The sequence below is a fragment of the Bos mutus genome, chromosome 15 (genome assembly GCF_027580195.1).
Source record: "Bos mutus isolate GX-2022 chromosome 15, NWIPB_WYAK_1.1, whole genome shotgun sequence".
Lineage (NCBI taxonomy): Eukaryota > Metazoa > Chordata > Mammalia > Artiodactyla > Bovidae > Bos > Bos mutus.
The window spans coordinates 14,026,931-14,047,899 of record NC_091631.1 but is presented as its reverse complement, the minus strand read 5'-3'; the positions used below and the strand labels follow the sequence as shown (position 1 = coordinate 14,047,899).

The 20,969-nt window shown below is 39.1% G+C and overlaps 1 pseudogene; it reads right to left on the bottom strand.

Annotated features, from left to right (window-relative positions):
• Nucleotides 1-12,436: 12,436 nt before the first annotated feature.
• On the bottom strand, nucleotides 12,437-16,407 carry LOC102265212 (ATM interactor-like; annotated as a pseudogene).
• Between the last annotated feature and the right edge of the window lie 4,562 nt (nucleotides 16,408-20,969).

Here is a 20,969-nt window from a genome sequence, read left to right as displayed (position 1 = left end):
TATAGAAAAACTTCAGCAGTTTACATGACCATGTGTATCTAAGCATTTGTTGACATCCCTCATGATTGTATTTCAATAGTCCCTGCATCAGCAATCCTGACTGTTTTTTTCTTCTATATATATATTTTTTTTCCTCCATGGATCCCTGTTGCCTGAAATTCGATCACTTTTTCTGCCATTTCCATCCAAGCACTGTGGTCATCTCAGCTGGTCTTTACTGATCTGAGAAAAGCCATTGCTATAACCACTAGTCTTTGCTGTTTCAATGCAAAGATCACTGAAGATTACAGCTCATTTCTGATGCATGTTGTCTAACATGAGGTGTAAGAAGGAAGCAATCTCTCATTAAATATGAAGAGAGATGACTCTGTGTTGTTATATTCAAATAAGGAAATCCCACAAGCTAATCCTATTGGCTAGTAAGTTTCAAGAAATAATGATATATTTTAGCTTACATTTATGTACTTTCTGATTTTTGTTCATGGGCTTCAGATGAAATTGTTGAGATAGGATCAGATTCCAGCTACCATGATATCTAAAGTGGTTCCAAATGTGTAGACTGGGGACCACAGACAGTCCCCTGAACCCTCCCAGTGTCGACATGGCTAAAACTGTTTTCATAATAATGCCAAGAAGGTGCTTACCTTTTTATTTCTATCATAAGTACACAAAGTTTTTGTGCATTTTATGTCTCTGTTTAATTCTTTATTAAATATGGAGAGATACAACCAGTGATAGATTTGTAAACTGGCTCACAAAAAACTCCCAATTTTTAACATTTTCAATTCAATTCCATCATGTGAATTTTCTGACCATGGCTGATTTCAAGCTACCAAGTAACATAACTGAATGCAAATTTGAGAAGAAAGGCTCACCAAGAATGAATGACTCTTTTTTTGCTCAGTACGAGCTGACCCCAGCATACTGCTGGCTGTAAACATCATAAACTGAGGATCTTTAGGATCTTCAATAATTTTTAAGAGTCCTAGTAGTCCTGAGATGAGAAAGTTTAAAAAGCACTGTTGTAGAGGTTCTGTTGAAGTTATCACAGAAGCCAGACTCCTTCATTCCTAATTCTCTTGGGAGAAATTCCACTTCTGTAATCTTTTCCACAAACTTCTAAATGTATTTATATCTGTTAACATCCCACTTTTGGTTTGAAATATTTTTCCATTAAGTACCCATAATGAAAATCAGGGAATGGAAAATGTCAGAGGAGGGGTTATCACCAAACCTCACTTTCAAGATGTACTTAGAGCTTACTTTCAGCTAAAAAGCATCCCTGTAATATATTGTTGAATATAAAAATTGAACAAGCTCTTCATAAAATTTTGCAAAGTTATCTAATAATTCCTTCCTATAGGAGAGAAAAATGAACATATTCAACCCACTTTGTATCGAATGATTAGCTATAATCCAGACACTGTCCTCTATTCTGGAGATGCAGTAGGTGATAAAATATACGAAGTCTGTGATCTCTTTGAACTCACATTCTAGTGAGGGAGAACAAAAAGTAGATAAACACACACAGGTAGAATACCGAATATGTAACAGGTAGTGCTAGTTGTGAAATTATACACAATTGGGAAAAGGGCCAGTGAATGATGACGCAGGAGGTTATTTTTATGTGTTGATTCAGGAGGAGGATGCAGATAGGGCAAGAGCTGAGCAAAGACCTGAAAGAAGTGATGATATAAATCATGGAGTTAATTGATAGAAACAGAACACAATAGCTCTGAGGTTAAAGCGTGCTTTGTAGGTTTAAGGTTGATATACTGAAGAACACTTAAAGGGGAAGACTTTGTCATCTAGGAAGATGTGGTTACATTTAGGAATGTGGGTCATTTATAAGTGGAAACAAGGAAATTGACCTTCAGAGAAGCAGAGAAACAGAAGGCCCCAGGCCAGTATGGTCTGAGGTGTGCACACCACAGATACGCACTAGTTGCCATAGCCCTGCAGGCACAGTGATATATTTATTACCACACCCAAGCATCTTCCAGGCAGCCCCATTGCATTGATTCACACTTGGGCCAGGTCACACCAGGATCATACAGCTGTTGATTCCATGACATTAGAAACCTGGGTAAATTGTTCCTACTTACAATACTTCTAGAGCAGTACACATAAACCTGGACAGTCATCCCAACATTTAATATTAATGTTTCCAGATTTGGCCTTTCCAGTGCTGTTACGTTGACTGGGGTTCTGTCTTCCCTTCATCTAGTTTATTTCCTGCTTGCCCATCGGTGTCATTTCAGAAATTGCATCCATGATACCTTCTTTCCTGTTCTTTAAGACATATCAACTGTTTCTAATCATACTCACTACACTCTGTACTTACTCTATTGTTTAACTACTAACCATGTAATGTAATTGAATATTTACATTCTTTATCTCCCACCAGGTTGTAAAATACTTAAAGTTGGTGCATGGAAACAGATTTAAATATGTACTGAGAGTGGGTGCTTAGCTGTGTATTTAACCATTATGTGTTGTGATTTGTAATTTCAAATAATAGATATTATGTTTTATCGAATCCATTATATAACCTTTGGAATAAGCTTTGAGAGAGAAGGTAATTTTGTCCTAGGTCACTCCTTGAGTTTGATAAGAAGTAAAAAGTGACCAAGGTCTTGAAGCAACTGTATCCATATTTTTTCCCACATTACCAGGCTGTATTATCTCAATAAAGAAATAGGAAAAATATGTTTTAATCCTTTGATATCACTCTGTTTTTTTAAGAATGCAAATTAAACTATTCTAAAATAGAATAACAAATGCATCTCCTTATCATCATACATCTATAGAGAAGAAAATGGAATATGCTTCTATAAAATGATTTCATATTCTTCATGAAAAATGCTACTGACACATCTATTTTAAGTGTACAATTTCTATTTGTAAGGTAGAATAAGGAGAATTATTTTGAATATTTATCTGTCTACATGTTTTTTCCTGCTTCAGAACTTTTGATTTTTAAGATACTGCTTTATTTAACTATATTACTTTCTTTCTATTAGCTATCATTTCATCTCTTCCAGCTATTCCCTTATTTACCACTCGAGATCATAGTCAAAGCTATTTCATGTCAGAATCACAAAACCCTATTCACAACTATATAAACTCTTCATCTGTCAAATTGATAAATTCACATGTAAAAATCTTATTATTTTTCAACACACCCTTCCTTTAGTGAATAATTGCCAGACATTCAAATATATATTGCAGCCAGAAGATGTGAAATGCATTAATTACCACATTTTTGTTCCTTTTTTCAGGTCAACTCTGTTATATTTTGTTTTGACACAAAGGGATCTTTCTTCTTACACTAATATGTAAAACTATTAATTATATGTTGTTATTATACTATGGTACACAGTTGTTAATTCTGTCAGCATGTGGTCATCACCAGCTAAGAGCAGGATAGAATTTTGCACATTTCTTATCAGCATGCTCAGTGTTGGTCTTTTTGTGCTGTTAAAGAAATTAATGCATTGCTTGTGATATGTGCAGAATTGATAACCTTAGTGGTTGATAGGGAGTTACCGATCATTAGACCTCTGAATTGGTATTCAGGATTGGCAAAGTCATTTTCCTCTGTCAGATCTCAAACTTCTCATAAACTTTGTACGTCATTACCATAAGAGATAACAACTGCAAAGAATTTAGTGTCTTGAAAAAGGCAGAGGAAAAGAAGGGGGGGAAACCTAGTCTATGTACAAGTGAGTTGATTTAATAATGGAAGATAACCTCTTTCACTATAATCTCAAAGACTTCCTGTTTCTTCAATCATTTGTTATGCTATCTTGCCTATTTTTTTTCCACTTCTGTTTCCCATATCTCAACATTATCTAGAAGCTTATGTTAAAGGATTAATTCATATTTGTATCTCATCAATTACATTTGTAAACATTCTAAGACACTTACATGTGTGTATGTATGATGGATTAATAAGCAAGTTATTATACATCCAATCTGATAATGGAAATAAGACATGGCCACTAAAAGAATCAGTAATAAGACTCTATTTGAGGGGAGATATTGAATACAGAAATGGATTTAAGGGACTAGATCTGATAGACAGTGTACCTGATGAACTATGGACAGAGATTCATGACATTTTACAGGAGACAGGGATCAAGACCATCCCGATGGAAAAGAAATGCAAAAAAGCAAAATGGCTGTCTGAGAAGGCCTTACAAATAGCTGTGAAAAGAGAACTGAAAAGCAAAGGAAAAAAGGAAAGATATAAGCATCTGAATGCAGAGTTCCAAAGAATAGCAAGGAGAGATAAGAGCCTTCCTTGGCGATCAATGCAAAGAAAAAGAGGAAAAAAACAGAATGGGAAAGACTAGAGATCTCGTCAAGAAAATTAGAAATACCAAGGGAATATTTCATGCAAAGATGAGCCTGATAAATGACAGAAATGGTATGGACCTAACAGAAGCAGAAGATATTAAGAAGAGGTGGCAAGAATACACAGAAGAACTGTACAAAAAAGATCTTCATGACCCAGATAATCACGATGCTGTGATCACTGACCTAGAGCCAGACATCCTGGAATGTGAAGTCAAGTGAGTCTTGGAAAGTATCACTAAGAACAAAGCTAGTGGAGGTGATGGAATTCCAGTTGAGCTCTTTCAAATCCTGAAAGATGATGGTGTGAAAGTGCTGCACTCAATATGCCAGCAAATTTGGAAAACTCAGCAGTGGCCACAGGACTGGAAAAGGTCAGTTTTCATTCCAATCCCAAAGAAAGGCAATGCCAAAGAATGCTCAAACTACCGCACAATTGCACTCATCTCACATGCTAGTAAAGTAATGCTCAAAATTCTCCAAGCCAGGCTTCAGCAATACATGAACCGTGAACTTCCTGATGTTCAAGCTGGTTTTAGAAAAGGCAGAGGAGCCAGAGATCAAATTGCCAACATCCACTGGATCATCAAAAAAGCAAGAGAGTTCCAGAAAAACATCTAGTTCTGGTTTATTGGCTATGCCAAAGCCTTTGACTGTGTAGATCACAATAAACTGTGGAAAATTCTGAAAGAGATGGGAATACCAGACCACCTGACCTGCCTCTTGAGAAACCTATAAGCAGGTCAGGAAGCCACAGTTAGAACTGGACATGGAACAACAGACTGGTTCCAAATGGGAAAAGGAGTACGTCAAGGCTGTATATTGTCACCCTGCTTATTTAACTTATATGCAGAGTACATCATGAGAAACGCTGGGCTGGAAGAAGCACAAGCTGGAATCAAGATTGCTGGGAGAAATATCAATAACCTCAGATATGCAGATGACACCACCCTTATGGCAGAAAGTGAAGAGGAACTAAAAAGCCTCTTGATGAAGGTGAAAGAGGAGAGTGAAAAAGTTGGCTTAAAGCTCAACATTCAGAAAACGGAGATCATGGCATCTGGTTCCATCACTTCATGGGAAATAGATGGAGAAACAGTGGAAACAGTGTCCGACTTTATTTTTGGGGCCTCCAAAATCACTACAGATGGTGATTGCAGCCATGAAATTAAAAGATGCTTACTCCTTGGAAGGAAAGTTATGACCAACCTAGATAGCATATTCAAAAGCAGAGACATTAGTTTGCCAACAAAGGTCCATCTAATCAAGGCTATGGTTTTTCCAGTGGTCATGTATGTATGTGAAAGTTGGACTGTGAAGAAGGCTGAGCACCAAAGAATTGATGCTTTTGAACTGTGGTGTTGGAAAAGACTCTTGAGAGTCCCTTGGACTGCAAGGAGATCCAACCAGTCCATTCTAAATGAGACCATTTCTGGGTGTTCATTGGAAGGATTGATGCTAAAGCTGAAACTCCAATACTTTGGCCACCTCATGTGAAGAGTTGACTCATTGGAAAAGACTCTGATGCTGGGAGGGATTGGGGGCAGGGGGAGAAGGGGACAACAGAGGATTAGATGGCTGGATGGCATCACCGACTCGATGCACATGAGTTTGAGTGAACACTGGGAGTTGGTGATGGACAGGGAGGCCTGGTGTGCTGCAATTCATGGTGTTGCAAAGAGTCAGACATGACTGAGAGACTGAACTGAACTGACTGAATAGTGAACAAAGACTTCATCTTATTGAGTAGTTTCATAATAAATTGTGGAGAGGAATAACCATATGTTGGCTGGGTATTTTGCAGAGAAAAGTATATATAAGCAGAAAGCATTTTAACATCAATATAGGACAGTCTTATGGACTCTATGGGAGAGGGAGAGGGTGGGAAGATTTGGGAGAATGGCATTGAAACATGTAAAATATCATGTATGAAACGAGATGCCAGTCCAGGTTCGATGCACGATACTGGATGCTTGGGGCTAGAGCACTGGGACGACCCAGAGGGATGGTATGGGGAGGGAGGAGGGAGGAGGGTTCAGGATGGGGAACACATGTATACCGGTGGCGGATTCATTTTGATATTTGGCAAAACTAATACAATTATGTAAAGTTTAAAAATAAAATAAAATTTTAAAAAAATCCTAATAAGACTTTGAAGGCAAGATCAAATAATTATTGAAGTATGATAAAGTTATTAGTATTAAGGGCAGAGAGGGAGGTAATAGATCAAAGTGAGCCCAGATTTATTGAATAAAATGTTTAGATTCTAATTGGTAAGGAAATGCCATTTTTTGAAATTTTTAAAGAAAAGAATGAAGTGAAGTGAAGTGAAGTCACTCAATCGTGTCCAACTTTTTGTGACCCTATGGACTGTAGCCCGCCAGGCTCCTCTGTCCATGGGATTTTCCAGGCAAGAGTGCTGGAGTGGGTTGCCATTTCCTTCTCCAGGGATCTTCCTGACCCAGGAATTGAACCCAGGTCTCCCGCATTGCAGGCAGACGCTTTACTATCTGAGCCACCAGGGAAGCCTGGTGAAGAAAAGAATAGATGTAATCAAAGATTTGCTTTATTTACTGAAGTATATTACAAGGAACATAGAACTGGCATTTGGGAATTAATGCATCTTTCTCTAAATAGATGGGTGAAATTATGTAATTTATTTAAGGGTACAGTGTACTTAATGTACTTAATGCTCTATGCTTAGGAAGTGAGTTATGTAAAACAAGGCAAGAAGATATTATTTTTCAAGTAAAGATATCTATGTCCATCTGAAGACAGATTCAATGGCTATTTGAATGGAAACACCTCAAGAACGTACTAGTGGATACACCACATTCAACTTAGTTTTGAAAGCCAGAATCATAGGAATGGCTCCCCCTTACCCAAAGATCATGGAATCTGTCCTCCCCTCCTCATGGATATTTTCATCAATTGATGATGATAACGTACACCCTGAACATTCTTTGTATTGAATAACAGAGGAAATACAGGTGGAGAAATATTTTACCATTTCTCGGCCCCTTACAATTTGACAGTTTCAACGACCCAGGTTCAGACAGATTAGTCAACCTCAGTGCCTTCTTCATACCACCATCCTGGAAGTTATGACCTGGTGAAGCAGATTGTACATGCTCCCTGCTGCTGCTGAGTTGCTTCAGTCGTGTCCGACTCTGTGTGACCCCATACACAGCAGCCCACCAGGCTCCCCCATCCCTGGGATTCTCCAGGCAAGAACACTGGAGTGGGTTGCCATTTCCTTCTCCAATGCATGAAAGTGAAAAGTGAAAGTGAAGTCACTCAGTCGTGTCTGACTCTTCGCGACCCCATGGACTGTAGCCTACCAGGTTCCTGCGTTCAAGGGATTTTCCAGGCAAGAGTACTGGAGTGGGGTGCCATCGCCTTCTCCAGACATGCTCCCTACAAGGAGGAAAATCTCCCTCGTAAGAGTAAGAGTATTAAAAATGTGCTGGATCAGGGATTTCCCTGCTGGTCCAGGGGTTGGGACTTCCCTTTCCAATGCAGAGGGTGTGGATTCAGTCCCTGGTTGCGGAGCTCAGTTCCCACATGATTCCCAGCCAGGAAAAAAAAAACAAACCTAAAACAGAAGCAGTATTGTAGCAGATTCAGGAAAGACTTTAAAATGGTCAACATCAAAAATTATTAAAAAAATACTGGATCATATATATTGTAATAGGGATCTGATCCTTTTTATTCCATTGATTGGATTATGTAAGGGGCTAGGTAGAGATTAAAAAATTTACTCCCAGTCTGCTTGTATTTCAGAGCTTGATTCTATGTGATTTCCTCAAGGTGGCTTTCTCCAATCCTAAAGTGTATTGTCAGTACCTTTATGATGAAATCTCAGGATCTTTAATGGGCTCATTTGTGCTATGATTTCTAACAGGGTGATTGGCTGCATTATTTCTTATACTCTATGGTTATTAAATAATATGTCCCCCGAACATTCTTTGTATTGAATGCCAGAGGAAATACAGGCTGAAAATACTGTTTTATGAAAACCAGATTGTTGGTATTGTTTAGTCCCTAATTTGTGTCTGACTGTTTATAAACCCATGGGCTGTAGCCCATCAGCTTCCTCTGTCCATAGCATTTTCCAGGCAAGAATACTGGAGTGGGTGACCACTTCCTTCTCCAGGGGATCTTCCCAACCCAGGGATCAAACCCATGTTTCCTACATTGGCAAGTAGGTTCTTTACTACTGAGCCACCAGGGATGGTCATGATAACCAGACAGCTGAATCTGTTGCCTTAGCAGCCATAGTATTATCATCAGCAAAATTATTACATCTACTCATCTTATGAAGTGTTGGTCTGGATAGATGGGTTAGGCCAAGGTGACAACAAGCCCCGACTTTCTGTGTTTCCATCACATAAATTCTGATGAATCTGAGCAACACTCCAAGGTATGTTATCTTCTCTGGAGTGGCTTGGTAATTCAAGTTTACAAAGACAACATGGGGACGTTCCAGTAATTGCTATGGGAGGGGAAGAGAGAGGAGCAGTAACACTGCAGCGGTTAAGTCATTTGACCTAGAAGGGACACATGTCTCTTGCACTCACAGAACATTTGGCAGAACAAGCCATGTAGTCTTTCCTCTCATCAGGGGAAGTGTGTTCTTCCATGTTTCCACCAGCTGGAGAAAACTGGCTAGTGGTGTCATCACAGGTGAGGTTTTAATGAGAGTTATCTAACAGTGTCTTTCAAACTGTCAAATTCAGAGGACAGACACCAGATCTTACACCATTCTTGATGTTTTGTGGTCAAATATGTGTAAATTTTAATGAATATATTTAATCTTTTTTTTTTTATTCACAGCATAGGACAATGTTAGAAATAGTTTGAAATAGGTGTCAATCTGTATTTTTCACCTGGCCCTGTTTACTATACTTTATCTGTACCTGGATTCTAAACTTTAGCTAGGAGGTAGGTGCTTCAGTATGAGAATGGATCACCCTGCCCCCAGTGATCTGGGTCAGGTGTGCACATAGTTGATTTTTGATTGGCTAATAGTGTTTGGCAATCAATAATTAAAATTCTAGTATAAAAAGTTTCTATAGATACTCAAGCATGGAAACTGAAATAAGCACAAGATAAAGGAATGGGAAGTTAGAAAATCCTGTTGCATACAATTCTGATATGAAATCAATATAATATAGCATACTTATGCTATACTATTAAATAATTACAATTAGACTACTGCAGTGGAGATTATGCTGCATTCTAAGTACAGTATTTCCTTTATTCTAAGATGCCACTGTTTTGTGATATACTATATTTTTTTAATAGTTTACAAAAAGAAGCAGTTTATATTAAGTGTAATTATAAAAACAATGAATTCAGAAAATTCTAAAATGCTGTATTTTTAGATATAAGCAAAGTTTTAGAATATAGAAAGCACAGATATCTGACTTAATTTCTCATGCAAAATATTTTCCTAATCATATTGTATTTTTATGCATTTTTGGATCAATTTTAATTTGCATGACTGTTGAAATAAATTAGATGAGAAAAGAAAATCGGCATACATTTCCTATAAAAGTCAGAAAATTTGCATCAGTTTGAATTCTTGCATGTCTATCCTAGGAGAAAAGTATCATTAGTAATCTCATTTAGCAAGTGAAGAAATAGGTTTGGAAAAGATGAAGCCTTTGCTCAAGTTCATGTAACTTTAAGTGGCAGGACCAGGGCGCTAACCAGTGCAGCCTTAATCTATCAACTGCTCTGTGTTTTTTCCATTAACCAGGTGAAGTGATGGCAATTTGCAAGTAACATCTTGCCTATGCTTTCCTCAATACACATTTACACCCACAGACCACTGCCCTGTCTCTTAGGCACTGTGTGTGTGAGTGAGCACGTGCGTGTGTTTTCATATATTCAGTACAAGAATTGTAATATTTAGTTCTTATTCAAACCAGTTTGTTTGATAAAAGTTCTAGGGTGAAAATGTTAAAAACTGACAGCATCTTTAGGTCAAAGGATAATTACAGTGAGAGATTAGTCACATTCTACCAGGTTAAGATGCCAATCTGGACTGAGAAGTTGCTCACAATTTTTCTCTGATTCTCTCATTAGGATAATGGTTCAGAAGCATTGCTGTCGCTATGACTGATGATTATTATCTATACATTTCTCCACATCTCTCAGTTTTGCCTTGAATCAAGTTAAAATAACACAAACTGTGCATTTGAACCATATAGTTTTGACACAGATAGTAAAAACAATGGTGTTGCACTGTAGTCTTACGATGAGGTGTTTTGCAAGAAACATTTTTATTAAAATAATCTATGGAAAGATATTTTCTTCCATTATATTTAGTATCATATTTTAAGGACCCAAGGGAGAAATTTCCCTATCTCTTTTGGATTCTATACATAGGATAATGTTTTTAATCTTATTTATTGTTATGGATTCATGTAATTGATATGGCTTCTCCTATGGGGCCCACTCAAGTGTTACCTTGATGGTTTTCTCAAATGTCAACTCATAAGAAGAATATTTCTTTCTTTTTTTTTTAAGAAGAATATTTCTTAATCATTCATAAAGTAGTACTTCCACCCATCTGGTCCTAGAACTATTACTTGCTTATTCTATTGTTTTTCTCTTTATCACATGTAATCAATTAGATGTTTTTATATATATCTCTCTTCCTTCACTAAATAAGCTCCATCAAGGACTTTGCCATTTATTCATTATTTTATACCCAATGGGAAGCATAGTTCCTGAGATGCAATAGCAACTTATGAGTAAATGAATGTATGAATACGCATGTATAATTTTTGTCTATCTGACCATAATTTCTAAACTAGAATAGACAATGCTTCCTAAAGCCATCAGTGTCTTTTTTCTCAATGAGCAGTGAAAATTCTTTGTATGATACGATAATGATGGATACATGCCATTAAACATTTGTCCAAACTCATAGAATGTACAACAGGAAGAATGAACTGTAACTGTAACTGAAGATTCATCAACTGCAACAAAAATTGTAACACATGTACCACTTTGATGGGAAGATGTTGACATGGGGGAATGCTATATTTATTTATTTATTATTCTGATTTATTTGCAACAAATCAGAACTATAAAGAAAAAAAATAAAACCCAAGATGTTTTCAGAAAAGTTGTTAATGAATTTCAAAGTAATGATGAACAAAAATATGAGTTAGATGGAAAAGGAAGATTAATGACAAGAAAGGAGGTGTGAGGGGAAACAATAGTAATCAGCATTAAATGTAGCACATTATGAATTCAACATTTCACAATCAAATTTGCCTCATTTGCTGACCTGTGTGATAGAACTTAAATTTTTGAAATGAAGGAAAAGAGGTGAGCACTCAGGATATCAAGAATAAGGATCATAACACTAAAACCAAATGCCTGGGAGAAACAATTTTTTAAGCTACATTAAATGTATCCTATTTAATTCTTCCAACCACATTGTATAACAATTAATTTTACTGGCCTGAGACTTTGTACTAGTATATACAGTACCTCTTTTGGTATCTGTGACCCCTCTGGAATCATTAAGTACATGTAGTGACCAAGGCATTATAAATGTCTTTTAATACAAGTTCATTTATTACTTGTCCCAAATAAGGGGACACAAATTCATCATTCTTTCCTTGATTCCTTTCCTTTATTACTCCACATGCATGTCTTTGGGAGTTATCCACTCCCTAGGATCTGTTTGCTATGTATGTGCATATGAAACTACCCTGGCCCTCTCTTTTGGAATTATTTCAGAAATATATATGCAGCTGCCAACTGAATATCTGTTTTTATCTCCCACATATTTAAACCCAATGCTTCCTAACCCAGTATCCATTCCCTTTCCCTCTCTACCTTCTTTTTTTTTTCAGATCAACATCTTACATTTTATAATACACTCACAAATTTTTACAGAAATTTCACGTTTACAAGTACAAAAAGGCCAAGAACCTCAAAGAATTGACGTAACTGTATCGTCAACTACGTTCAGTAGAGTTAATACTGTTGTCCCTGTTTTTCATCTTCTAAATCCAGAAGGGAACTGTGAATCCATCCCCCATGTGGACTCCGCTTTCAGAAGCTGGAGACTGGGTGTAGTTCTGCACACGATTGGGTTTCAACAGAGCTGAACTGAGATTCCATCGTGTTCCAGGCCAGATCGGCCAGAAGAAAGTCATCCATTGCTGTCTGAGTTTCATTGCTGGTGAAGAATAAGCTTCCCAAAGTTTCAAAGCCAGAGTTCATGGTCTGTGTTTTGGCACTGTTCAACTGAACTTTGCTTTCCAGGGCAGGCAGGTTTTTTTTTTTTTTTTTTTTAATTTAATTTAATTTAATTTTATTTTTTTTTTTTTTTTTAAATTTTATTTTATTTTTAAACTTTACATAATTGTATTAGTTTTGCCAAATATCAAAATGAATCCACCACAGGTATACATGTGTTCCCCATCCTGAACCCTCCTCCCTCCTCCCTCCTCCCTCCTCATATCATCCCTCTGGGTCGTCCCAGTGCACTAGCCCCAAGCATCCAGTATTGTGCATCGAACCTGGACTGGCAACTTGTTTCTTACATGATATTTTACATGTTTCAATGTCATTCTCCCAAATCTTCCCACCCTCTCCCTCTCCCACAGAGTCCATAAGACTGTTCTATACATCAGTGTCTCTTTTGCTGTCTCGTACACTGGGTTATTGTTACCATCTTTCTAAATTCCATATATATGCGTTAGTATCCTGTATTGGTGTTTTTCCTTCTGGCTTACTTCACTCTGTATAATAGGCTCCAGTTTCATCCACCTCATTAGAACTGATTCAAATGTATTCTTTTTAATGGCTGAGTAATACTCCATTGTATATATGTACCACTGCTTTCTTATCCATTCATCTGCTGATGGACATCTAGGTTGCTTCCATGTCCTGGCTATTATAAACAGTGCTGTGATGAACATTGGGGTACACGTGTCTCTTTCCCTTCTGGTTTCCTCAGTGTGTATGCCCAGCAGTGGGATTGCTGGATCATAAGGCAGTTCTATTTCCAGTTTTTTAAGGAATCTCCACACTGTTCTGCATAGTGGCTGTACTAGTTTGCATTCCCACCAACAGTGTAAGAGGGTTCCCTTTTTCCACACCCTCTCCAGCATTTATTGCTTGTAGACTTTTGGATTGCAGCCATTCTGACTGGCGTGAAATGGTACCTCATAGTGGTTTTGATTTGCATTTCTCTGATAATGAGTGATGTTGAGCATCTTTTCATGTGTTTGTTAGCCATCTGTATGTCTTCTTTGGAGAAATGTCTATTTAGTTCTTTGGCCCATTTTTTGATTGGGTCATTTATTTTTCTGGAGTTGAGCTGTAGGAGTTGCTTGTATATTTTTGAGATTAGTTGTTTGTCAGTTGCTTCATTTGCTATTATTTTCTCCCATTCTGAAGGCTGTCTTTTCACCTTGCTAATAGTTTCCTTTGTTGTGCAGAAGCTTTTAAGGTTAATTAGGTCCCATTTGTTTATTTTTGCTTTTATTTCCAGTATTCTGGGAGGTGGGTCATAGAGGATCCTGCTGTGATGTATGTCGGAGAGTGTTTTGCCTATGTTCTCCTCTAGGAGTTTTATAGTTTCTGGTCTTATGTTGAGATCTTTAATCCATTTTGAGTTTATTTTTGTGTATGGTGTTAGAAAGTGTTCTAGTTTCATTCTTTTACAAGTGGTTGACCAGATTTCCCAGCACCACTTGTTAAAGAGATTGTCTTTAATCCATTGTATATTCTTGCCTCCTTTGTCAAAGATAAGGTGTCCATACGTGCGTGGATTTAGCAATGGAGATTCCGTCAGTCTGGGTCTCTGTGTCAGATGAATCAGTACTCACGGAAAAGCTGTAGTGTTTCAGGATACTTCCCAGTGGCAGACAAGGGCTACTGTATAAAAAGAAGTTCAGGTCTGTCTGTGTGTACGTGTCAAACATCACAAGGCCTAAGAAGCTAGAATTCCCCTACAACTGTAGGCCTGGGCAGAAGGGTCTGCAAGGAAGAAGTCAGTTTGGGTTTCTATGTCCAGCGACTCCAAGACTGGCTCAGTGGTCATGATGCTAAGCTCACTCTCCTTGGTTTGCGTCTGTATATTTGAGGTTGAAAAGAACTCTTCGATATCAAAATCAATTGCAGGATTCTGGGTCAGATGGGACCTGGGTGTCAGGTCCAGTGTTTGTGTCAGACAAAAGACTACGATTGTCCAGCGTCTGACCAGGTAGGTTACTTGACAAGATGTTTTCTAGATCACTTAGTAAATCCATGGTTTGGGTCTGATTATCTGTCCTGTTCTGTGACGAAAGCATACTATTTGGTGCACTGAAGTTTATTACTGGTGTGGATTTCTCAATATCTTGGGTTAAAGTTTTAGGGTGGTTCTGAGGTAACAAGTCATGCATGAGTTACAGTCTCTGCTTCTAAGCTGCTCCTTATAATATTGTCTGTAGACATACCATATGATGAATGGACACTTTCAAAAATGTCTCCACACATTACAGCTTGGTCCATCTGTACTGGGTCATCTGCTGGACTTTGCATTCCACTGGTCTGAGTTTCTCTGAAGATCCCACCTGGCTGAAAACTGGCATCTATAAATGCATCAGTCTGAGCAGTGATGGATGAGGTTACCTTAGAACTGGGCAAAAAGTCTGAGTTTGAACACTAATGGGAAGGGAAACCTGGGAACCAAATGTCAAATCAGTTTGCGAACAGGACGCCAAAGAGGAGTCAGGGCTGGCCCACTGTGCAGACAGCATGAACTGTGGTGTGGTGCAGGACAGGTCTGTCTGCACATTGATGGAAGACATGCTGTTCTTCTGACATGTGTTCCCGAGTTCTTGTAACGGGCTAAATGGACTTTTACCCAAGTTCACTTGAATACCTGTGCTAATCGGCTCAACAGCAACAGGATTTACAACTTTTGAAAGAGGGAGGCTCTCCTTGAGAGAGCAGGCTTCCGAATCCAGGCCGAGGATCAAGGTTCCAATGGACAAGGGCAGTAAGTGCACGGCACCGGGGGCAGAGCCCTGATGATCGACACCCAACACTACAGGCTGGGCCGAGGAGTCGGCTGTAGGCATAAAGACAGGCACAGGAGAAAACTGCATGATGGGGAGTTTAACCAAAGCCACTTTGGGCTTTGGTAAAAGCAACTTCTGAGGGTACCGTGGAGCTACTGCAAGAGTCTGTTGTTTGGCATTAGAGCTGCAAGAGTCTTCAAACAAAGCCACCAGCTTTATTTCTGAAGTTCGTAGTTCTGGAGCGTCTGGTCGGTGAACTGGTTGGTTGCTCAGTGATTCAACGGTCTTCCTGGACAGCTTCCGGCTGCGCAGGCAGCTTTTCATTTTCCTTTCCTTACTAGGTGGATCCCTGGGTTCTGCAGGGATCTCATGGCCAGTTCTGTAGATGTGGGACTGTAACGCAGTGCTGCAGGCATAGGGACAGCCACACGTGCACTGGAAGGTCTTGCCACAATCCTCTGCATGTCTTTTCAAGTCCCATTCCGTGCCATATGAATTGCTGCGCTTACTACATTTATGCTTCTTTTCAGCATGCATTTTCATAAAGTGCTATTTTACGAGAGAAAGTTGAGAAATTGGTCTGTCAGGGCCTCTAGGGCATCCTTCAATTGGACAACAGTAGAATTTCGTTACAGTTTTCAAATCTTTTCTTACTGTTTTGGATTTACTGTGCCATCCTGTAGGCGGTGGCTCTTGACCAGGTGCATGTTGAGCGCGGGGCTGTTGGGCAGGATCTTGCTGCAGCCGCGCACCTTGCACAGGATGTTGGTCCCCAGGGCCCAGGAAGCTCACTCACTGACCGCTGGAGGAGCTCCCGGGCCGACGGCGCCCAACCCGCGGGCTGCTGCCTCGCCGGCGGCGGTCGCGGCCTCAGCCTCCCCGGGGGTGGGGGGTGGGGCACCCACAGGCCCGAGGCGGCGGCTCCCCTCTCGGCCGCCGGGACTGCCGGGGCCCCCGAGGCGAGAGCCGCGGGATCCGCCGCCGCCGCCTCAGAGGCCGCCATGGCTCTGGCCCCTCTCTACCTTCTTGTCTTCACTGTTAGCTGAGTACACGGAACCACCATCATCTAATTGTTCAAATTAGAAATATGAATGTATTTTGTGACTACTCTCTCCTCCTTATAGTCATGTCTTGTTGTTTAGTCACTAAGTCGCATCGGGTTCTTTTGCAACCCTATGGGCTGTAGTCTGGCAGGATCCTCTGTACATGGGATTTCAGGCAAGAATACTGGAGAAGGTTGTCATTGCCTTCTCCAGGGGATCTTCCATCCCAGAGATCAAAACCATATCTCCTGCATTGCAGGCAGATTCTTTACCACGGAACCACCTGGGAACCACTGCTGCTGCTGCTAAGCCCAGTCGTGTCCGAAAATCTCCCCAGTCCCTGGGATTCTCCAGGCGAGAACACTGGAGTGGGTTGCCATTTCCTTCTCCAATGCATGAAAGTGAAAAGTGAAAGTGAAGTCGCTCAGTCGTGTCCGACTCTTAGCGACCCTATGGACTGCAGCCTACTAGGCTTCTCCATCCATGGGATTTTCCAGGCAAAAGTACTGGAGTGGGCGCCATTGCCTTCTCCCATAATCAAGTCTGCTGCTGCTGCTGCTAGGTCGCTTCAGTCGTGTCCGACTCTGTGCGACCCCATGGACTGCAGTCCATGGGATTCTCCAGGCAAGAACACTGGAGTGGGTTGCCATTTCCTTCTCCAATGCATGAAAGTGGAAAGTGAAAGTGAAGTCTCTCAGTATGTCTAGTAAACTATAAATTCTTGTGCATTCCCTAACCTACATGTGGTCAAACAATTTTTCCTCCACTCTATCATTTCCCCTTTCATATTAATAACTTAATTAAAACACTTGAAAATCCCCCTTTGATTCCTTCTTTTCTCTCTCCCCTTTATTTAGCCTCCAAAAGAATCTTTCTGAAACAAGAATCTGATATTTTCACTCACCTGTATAAAACCTACCAATGGCTATCCATTTACCTTAGTATAAAGCATATAGTTTTCTTTGCCTATTTTTTAAAGAATTAAGGTAAGTACAGATTCACATGTAGTTACAAGAAATAACATAGAGAGAGCCTGTGATCTTTTATTCAATTTTCTCCAGTTACAACTTACTATATAAGTATGTCATGCCATCACAATCAGACAATTGATATTACTACTATCTGCTGACCTTAAATTTTTAGAAACTCTCATGATGTGGCCTCTGCCTAACACTGCTATCATTACCTTCCACTTAGCCAATTCTCAAACATGTATTCAATTATGACAAGTAATAATTATAACCTACATTTGTAGATTGTTTTACAACTTTCATAATGCTTTCACATCTGAGCTCTTAAAGGTACCCCATTACATGGGAAAGGTATATGTCATTACAGTCATCATTTCACAGATGAGCGAAGTATGGAAAATACACTATTTAATTTGGAATGACAAACCAGGTCAATGGCACCTGGGTAAAATGGTAAAATATAGAGAACCGTATATTTATTATGCTTTTGAACTGTGGTGTTGGAGAAGACTCTTGAGAGTCCCTTGGACTGCAAGGAGATCCAACCAGGCCATTCTGAAGGAGATCAGCCCTGGGATTTCTTTGGAAGGAATGATGCTAAAGCTGAAACTCCAGTACTTTGGCCACCTCATGCGAAGAGTTAACTCATTGGAAAAGACTCTGATGCTGGGAGGGATTGGGGGCAGGAGGAGAAGGGGACGACAGAGGATGAGATGGCTGGATGGCATCACTGACTTGATGGACGTGAGTCTCAGTGAACTCCGGGAGTTTGTGATGGACAGGGAGGCCTGGCGTGCTGTGATTCATGGGGTTGCAAAGAGTCGGACATGACTGAGGGACTGATCTGATCTGATCTGAGACCTTTACTTGTGTTATATCATCTAATCTGCTAAACTACCTTATGATAGAACCACCCTGTGATAGAAATTGTATTGTCTCATTGGCAAAACCATTCATTTTATAGATGAGACTCACTGAGGTTATATAATGTACACAAGATGACATTACTGCTAACTGATGCCATCTGCTTTTCAAATTCCACAAAAGCTTTAGCTCACTTACGAATCACTCAGAGAAGTTTAGAATTATTCCTTGCAAATTTCTGTAAGAAGTTAATTCTCATTACAAAAATACTGTTCTTTTAACATCTAATTAAGAACCTGAAATTTGAAGAGGTTTCTTGTTTTATGAGCCCATTTGTCTTGCCCTGGTCATTTAAAATGAATATAAGTGCTTATGACCAATTTAATATAAAGAACTCATTTTCACTCTCATGGAGAGATGATGAACTTAAAGTTCCCATTTGCTTAGTAAGAACTGGTTTTAAGAAAGCAAGGATACACCAAAGCATCAATTAAAAAGGTATGTCAGGATGCAAGCTGTGGAATCTTTTCCCTCTAACTGCAGTTTCACTTCCACAAATTCCTACACAGTTGTAAAACTGCTTACTTCTGTTGGAAAGTGTTGCCTTTTGTGTAGGAGGCAGATGGCATTTTCTTGGCACAGCATAGAGTGGATTTGCAGAACTAGCAAAGAGGGGAGGGAAGAGAGGAGGAGAGAGAACTTGTTTTCTCATGACATTTCCTCCAGCAGCAGCTGCTGGGGTGCACAGGTGACTTAGAATGGAGCATCCATCAGCAGGTGAAAGGAGTTGAGATCTCTCGGGACCCCATTAAAACTTAAATCTCAAAAGAAGACACCTTTCCCAATCCCCATCTGAATACTCTATGCATTCATATCTACTGACAAGGAGACAGAGGTCTGTTGTACCTGCTACCCAGTGCTGAGTGGGATTTATGTATGACCACCTTTGAAAATAGTCGTTCTACTTTCTCCTATTTTCCTCCATACTTTGGTTGTTTGTAACAAGCCTCAAACTGGAAAGCCTAAGATTGAATCTAGGTTCCAGACAGCTTTTGTTTGCTGCAGAGAGACTTGGAAAAATAATTAATGAGTTATCAGTATTTAAAAATAAGGAGACTTCATAGAAACATCTGGAAAAATCACAAAGCTAAGCTCCCTATTACTGTCAAGCACCAGTATGCTAAGGCTGAATACCCTTTGGAGAGTGTCTCACTTGCCTTTTTCTGTTATGTTCAGACCAATTTTTAATCTTAAGTCAGAGAATATGTGATCACTTACAGACTATTATAATTATAAAAGAACAGGTCAGGCTAGACCAAGATCATTTCTATTTTGGAGAATAGTGAAGAGTTATTGGACTGCAAAGGAATTCTGTGGTTGTTAGGATATTTTTCTAGAACTTAAAATGATCTTATATATCTTGTCCTTGGAATTTATGTAAGTGGCTCTATCACTCTATATAAACCCCTTCTTCAGTCAGAACTATTTCAGCTATGTACCTGTTTTCTATGTGGCAAACATTCACATATTTTAAAGCTTTTACTCTTGTAAAACAGAAAATTATGTCAAGGATTGCTTTAAACATAAATCGGCTCACTTCGTAGAGGAGGACACACAAGCTAAAAACATTTGCCCTAAATTCTCTAGGACTTTATAAAAGGGATTTATTTAGAGGGATTAGATTCTTTCCTATAACCAGAAATCAAGAACCAAGAATTTTTTACATATATTTAGAACAAATTTTCTGAGGCTATATCCTTCAGCCAGACTTTAGGAGTTTGGGCTGATGGGCTAATGGCTCTCAGCTGGAAGTTTGAAGACTTGATTGCATTGCTGTCCTCCAAGCTTATTCAAGAGTATCAATACTGGGGGACTAAAAATGTCTGCAAAACCATACCTCAAGCACATGTCTTTGCTAAATATTCTTACTTCCTCCACGAAGGCTACTAAAGATTTCCTCGCTAATTAAAGACTGCTGAAAGTTTTCCCCACAACAGTGCTTTTCAGTATATTCTTGACAGCTGCAACCCTATTACTATTAAAACAGTGACCCCAATCATTTTTCCCAAGTTCACTATTGGGAGGAGACCAAGCACTGAAAAGGATATGTGTTTGGATATATTATAAAATAAGTAATGTCTAGATCAATCTGCTAGCACTGCATTTATTTAAAAGATTTTTTTGATGTGAACCATTTTCAAAGTCTTTATTGAATTTGTTACAATATTACTTCTGTTGTTTACATTCTAGTTTTTTTTTTTTTTTTGGCTAGGAGGTAGGGAGATCTTAGCTCCCCAACCAGGGATGGAACCTTCACTGCCTGCATTGGAAGGCAACATATTAACCACTGGAGCTTCAAGGAAATCTCCTAGCTGTGCAACTTAAGCACATTATTAAAATAGAAATAATTATCTGCCTTTTATATGAATCACTAGAATTAAAGAAGATAGCTTTGAAAGTATCTGACATGCTGTCTGACAAATAAAGGTGAACAAATATTATCCCTTCTCCCCAAATAATTAACTAGTCAATTTGAAATATCCTCCTCTAGTGACTTTTGAATTTTAGTAGTGGCGCATAATGCCTAAGTCATGGGACTCAGTGTCTGAGAATTTTAGTCACTGTCAAAGAATTAGATCAGCAAAGTTATTGATAATAATAATAAGAGCATCTTGTTTTCTCTGCAG